The sequence below is a fragment of the Solanum verrucosum genome, unplaced genomic scaffold, assembly GCF_900185275.1.
Source record: "Solanum verrucosum unplaced genomic scaffold, falcon-dt-bn FXZP01000145.1, whole genome shotgun sequence".
Lineage (NCBI taxonomy): Eukaryota > Viridiplantae > Streptophyta > Magnoliopsida > Solanales > Solanaceae > Solanum > Solanum verrucosum.
In genome coordinates, this window is record NW_026020698.1 from 491,937 (window position 1) to 498,626 (window position 6,690).

The following is a 6,690-nucleotide window of genomic DNA, read 5'->3' on the forward strand; positions in this document are numbered from 1 at the left end:
AATGATAACTTGGTGCTGAAATTAGACACCCAATCTACGAAGATTTAGTTGGATATTTTTACCACTGTTGATGAAGATTCTGAAAGTGACAAGTCTAAGAAGCTTGAATTTGCAGAACTAGTCATAACAAAAATGCAAAATCAATTCAGATTTTTGAAAAATCTGACAAAAGAACTTTTTCGGGTGATGAATCTGAAAAAATCATCAATGGGTGTTACTAGAAATTTGAATCCATCAAATGGAGTTGAGGAAAAAATCAAAGAAAAAATTGGGAATGAAACGGATGAAGAACTATTTAAGGAGACCTGAATGAAAATTTCAGAAGGTAGCGAGGTGAAAGTATCACATAAATTAGGGGTTTCAATTGTTGATAATTATGGATACTTGTTGGGTGAATTTAGTATCTTGAATGATCTTAGCGTATATATGTAATACTATGGTCCAAAAAAAGGGGGAAACGGATCTAAAATAACAATTCTGAAACTTTTGGGGGTACAAGTTTTGATTTTAAAAACTTCCAGGGGCTTTAGGTCTTTGTGATTAGTTTTTCGACATAATCTATGTTTTTATGTTAACAACAATTGTCAAATTAATTTTTTACTTCTAAATGAATGAATGTAAGTTTCATTTTTTAAAATTAGTATGGTGTTAGTGAAATGAAATTTTGTTTCTCCAATAATAAAAATAATTGTGTTTTTGTTTTGGTGATTAGAATTTCTTTGATTTTAAGATATTTTTTATCATAATCAATAAATAATTTGGGTACCCCTAAATCCGAAAGATTACCTTTTTCAGTTTTATTTTTTGTCATTTTCATTTGTAAAATATTGCTTTGAAACTTTTTTCTTGAAGTCAAAAATTTATTGAATACAATTATTGTTTATGAGTAAGAGTATCAGTGTATATTCCTTTTCTTTCCTTTGCATTTCAGCAATAAAATTACAAGGAATATGCTAAATTTTTTTCATCCTTAGTTTCTTTCTTATCTCTATTTGTACATAAAGTAAAAATTATTCATTCACAATTTAAATTTGACACTTCAACCTTAATAGTTCTTCTCAGTAAACTTATTTTCACTTGCGTTCAATTAAATTCATTAAAAGAAATATGGACAAAAATCTAAATAAAAAATTTTAAAAAAAAGAAGAAGAAGAGATTTTTGCTTAAATGAATCGACTTGCCTTAGGCCCAAGAAGACTAATTAGCCCAACAAGCATTTTTATTTGTTTCCTTTGCCCCTACATAATCTTATATTGCAACTTGTTTTTATTTATATCGATAAGGTAGAAGATTATTAGGTAGTAGTGTTTTATTTTATTATCCTTCTATTTTAGTAGTCACCGTTGGAGTTTTACTTCTGTAGTTTCTTATCCTTTGATTTCTATTACTATCTATTGTCTCTTTTTACTTTGATTATCATATTATTTTGTTGTAGTTACTATTTTGTTACTATATACCTGTTGTTTTTGTTACTATCAATCTGATTCTTATGCTTTCGTACTTCCTTTTTTGGATTGCTTTGAAATGTTTTTTTCTTGAATCGAGAATCTATTGAAAACTACCTCTTAAATAAGAGTAAAGTCTGCATATCTACATTGGACATGTTGTTGTTAGCTCATATTAGGTTTGGATTATGTACATTGAACATGTTGTTGTTAGCTCATATTATGTTTGATACAAAAACTCAAATGGATTATAACAGTATGTTACAATGGATTCAAATTAAAGGTAAATACAGCTAAAATACCCATATCATAAAGAATACACAAATAATCTTAATGAAAGAGTACAACTAAACTCACACTTTCAATAGTTTAGGTATGAAACTTAAAAAAAGGGGATAGTTTAGTTGTGTTTTTTACACTTATCTCTATATCTAATAACATTTATTGTATAAATATAATAACACACACACACACACACACATATATATATATATATATAGAAAGCCTTTTTGTTGTACAAGTTATAGAATTTCACATAAATTTCTGACTTCGTTACTATGTTGATAAAAAATGTAGCATGTAGATGTGTTGTTGTATAGGACAATAAGATACTCCATTTGTCTCCTTCTTTTTTTATTTTTGGTCCGTTCAAAAAAAATGTAAATTCTTATATTCAAAATAACTTCACATATTTTAATTATTTTCTTTTATAATGAATGATAATGTAATTATATTTGTCTCCTTCATTTTTATTTTTGGTCCGTTAAAAAAAATGTAAATATTTATATTTTAAATAATTTAACATATTTTAATTATTTTATTTTATAATGAATGATATGATTTTATAATTACATAAATATTTATAATCTTAAAAAATAATTCTTGTCCAACTTTATATATAATGAAACCAACTAGATATTTACACAAACCAACTTTATGGGTATTATTAATTACTAATTAAAAGTAGAAGTTATGAAGATAAAGAAATACAGGTTATGAAGCTATTATTTTAAAATAATTAAGAAAAAAAAAATTAATATCATTAATCAAAAGAAAGAATGTCACATCACTCCTCTTTTGCCTATCTATCTATCTATCTATCTATATATAATAAGAGAGGTGATAGCGCGCTTTTTAATTAATTAAAAATTAGTATTTGAATGTAATTGGATTAAATAATAAATTACTAATTATTTTTAAAAAAAGTATGATTATTAATTTTAAAATGTAAAATTAAAAAGAAAAAAAAAAAGCACCACGTTAGTAGTGCAGAATTTGAAGGACTATTTCAATTAAAATTATTAATTACATGTAATATTATTAAATAATAAATTACTAAAATTTAAATAAAATAAAATTTTAAAAATTAAGGGTAATTTATTAATTTTAAAATTTAACCAAAAAAAAATCACCACGATAGACATTTGAGAATTCTAAATTTCTAAGGAATAAGTTGGCATCATAAAAAACAGAATTTGCAAAATTAATATAAAATCTGAATTTGTAATCTATATATATACTAGATCCAATAGCCCGTACAAGCACGGGCCCAATATATGTTACTTTATATGTTTTAATTTAAATATTTTGAATTTTTAATTGTTGTGCTTTATAATATTTTTTTATGTAAATATTAAATAATATATGTTACTCTTTGTCCCTATTTATGTGAGCACATGTATAATTTCGACAATCAACCAAATTTTAATATGTTTTTTTTATATTTTAAGTTATTAATTATTGTGATTTATAATATTATTTTGTAATATTTTTTAAATATAAAGCATACTTAAAAAGGAAAGTAAGACAAATAAATTGAAACGGAGAAGGTACTAAATAGAAATATAGGAAATTGAAGTAGAATTCATCTTTAACAACCTAATATATGTTACTCTATTTGTCTCAATTTATGTGGCTATCTTCTCATTTTTAAATAGTTTAAATTGCTAATTATTGTGATTTACATGTATTTTTTTATGTAATTATAAAATAATATATGTTATTCAATTTGTGCCAATTTATGTGGCACATGTAAGCTTTCTACCGTAAATTAATTATTTTTTAAATATTTTAAGTTATTCATTATTGTAGTCATAATTTAACTATATAACAAACAAAACATGAAACAAAATTACTAAATATTAATTAAAACAAAATTACTAAATATTAATTGAAACAACATTACGAAATAATAGTGGAAATTATTAGATAATTTATCATTAAAGAAAAAAATAAAATATTTAAATATACAAATTACCATGTGAGGAACTTAGGAAATGACTGAGCAGCTAGCTTGACCCTAAGCTCCTCACATTGCCATCTATAATATAGAGTAATACTTAATTTGTGCAGTGATAGCGCGCGCCTACATGTTAGCACCACAAAAAATAGACTTTTTAATTGATTAAAAATTATTATTTAAATGTAATAGGATTAAATAATAAATTACTAATTATTTTTTAAAAGTGTGATTATTAATTTTAAAATGTAAAATTAAAAAGAAAAAAAAAATGCACCACGTTAGTAGTGCAGAATTTGAAGGACAATTTCAATTAAAATTATTAATTACATGTAATATAATTAAATAATAAATTACTAAAATTTTAAAAATTGAGGATAATTTATTAATTTATTAATTTTAAAATTCAACCAAAAAGAAATCACCACAATAGACATTTGAGAATTCTAAGGAATAAGTTAGCATCATAAAAAAAACAGAATTTGCAAAATTAATATAAAATCTGAATTTGTAATACTAAGAATAATAGTTTAAAGTATTATTTAAATAATAATAATAATAATAATAATCTATTATTTATATTAAAAAATAAACACAAAAATAATTATTAATTCACTTTAGAGCAGTCTTTACCGCTTTTAAAAAAAATCAACTAACTGCTCCATTTCTCCACTAACTCCACTTCATGCAACCCCACATCCTTTTATTGTAATATTTAATTGCTTCTATGAGATACTTGCTAATATTTTTGATCCCATGCTTTGATAGTTACAATATAATGGACATTGTTGATTTTTTTTGTTATTTATTTATGTATTTTAGTAGCTAATTATTATTCATCATCCGGGCATTGGATAATTCATTCAAATTATGTTAATCTTGAACTCATTAAGTAACATGCCATAATTATATCATATTTCGTTATTCATGAAAATATATAGGCTAATTTGATTTGATCATCACTAACATATGTAAATTATGGCAAAATCATGTTGTTTACTGTTATATGTATTATGCTCTCTTATAAAATTAATATTGGAGTACATTTTAATAGTTTAGGTTTCTTGAATTTGAGAGGTATTATTATATTATACTATGTAATTCATTTTGGGTGAAGAAAATATATATTTATTGAAATGTGATATGAAAAATAAAGTTGTATATTTCTTATAGACAAATTAAGAGATGGTGGATTATTATGGCAAAATTATTTTAAATTATCTATTAAACTACAACCTAACTGGAGGTTGAAAATATTTTTTACTAATGTATCCTTCTTGAAATCTTATTGTATATTCAGTATACGATAATAATAGGTTTGATACTCATTCAACGTATCAATTCATCAAACTTATCATTGAAACGAATCAACAATTAAAAAAAATTCAAAAGATGCTAATAACATAACGTTAGTTAATCAGCAAAATGAAAAATCTAAGAGAGTGAACGAACGAATATGAGCATTAAACACATAAAAATAAAAATAAATGTTGAACCAAGAATACTACATATCAACAACTTCATCTGGGTATTCATTAGCTTTCAATTATAGCTACTAATAGCCAGAAGTAACTATACAGTAACACGAAGGACTGAAGACTTTGTATTTTTCAATTCATAAAATTCACTTCTGCAATGAAAATAATACAGGTTCGAGAAATACTTTTCACTAAGCAAATATATGTAAAGACAAAAAATAAGTAAAATGAATTGTAAATTTATAATCTAAATGTAAAACTTGTTGGGATATATACTATTAACCATATGTTTAGATATAATATTTATTATTGAATAAATATTTATTCAGTTTTAATAAATCATATATTCGTTTATGGTGTCTGTTTACTTATATAGTAGATGATTTAGTGTATAGAGTTTTAGCTTATACACAAAGGATTAAATCATCGGTTCTTATAAGTATAAAGTTTTTTATTCACAATCAAGGATGAAAATTGGACATGTCATCGGTACGATTGTAGCACAAGATTATATGTAATTTATCTTGCTTATGGGACGGTATAGTTCTAACTTCTTGTGCTAGTGCATTTTGTATGTATTGAACGGGACCGAGTAGAGATAGTTGTTTTAGACTGACTGTAACACCACGCTATTTGAAAGATCTAGAATTAGAAAGAACCATTTTTGGAAAGAATAAATTTGGAATGTTTGGCAAGTTTTGGGTTAACTTCAAATGACCATAACTTTCGGTTCAAGATGAGTTAGGTGGAATATAAGATATCAAAAGAAAGGTCTTTGATTATCTTTCCATCGCCACCGAGTTTGCTAATTTTCGAGCTTGTATGAGAGAGATATGCCAGTTTGAAGTCGGGCTGTCTAGATATGCAGAGTTACCCGGATTTAAGAGGGGTATTTTGGTCTTTTCCTTACCCAATTAAGTTATTTCATTTTTAGTAATTAGATTAGGGGTCTAAACTGAATCGGTTCAGTTTACGCACTCAAAAATTACATTAGGGCTTTGAGAGAAGAGAAAAGAGGAGAAAAACCAAAGTTCGTCGCGTTCTTGAGTTTTCGCTTGCGGATTTCGCCAAGGTTTTTTCCCTACGAGGTATGTGAGATCACATAGCGTTGGGTTCATTCACCCACGCGCAAATCATGATTTTTATTCAGCATATTTATGTTCTTGAAAGTAGAGTAATTGAGTTCTTGATGGAGTTTGTTGAAGTTTCTATTGGGATCTTGATTGTTGAGTTTCTCAAAAGTTCTTGAGTTAATTCCATGAGATTTAAGGTTTTTTTTAGTAGATTCTTGTATACTTTGGTTGGGTATTCGAATCTAAGTATTTGGGGAAGGAACCAATCGAATCTAGACGTTTTAGGGTCAAAAAACGAACAAGAAAATTTGTGGGTTTTCTGGGAAAGGGGCAGGCGCGCTGCGCCACTCAGTGCACCAGCATGAGAGTTTTGTAGTTTAGCCTCTGGGGCGCCACGCCACTCAGTGAGCCCCAAGCCATCTTCTGTAGTTAGGGCTCTGGCCCCCTGCGCCACA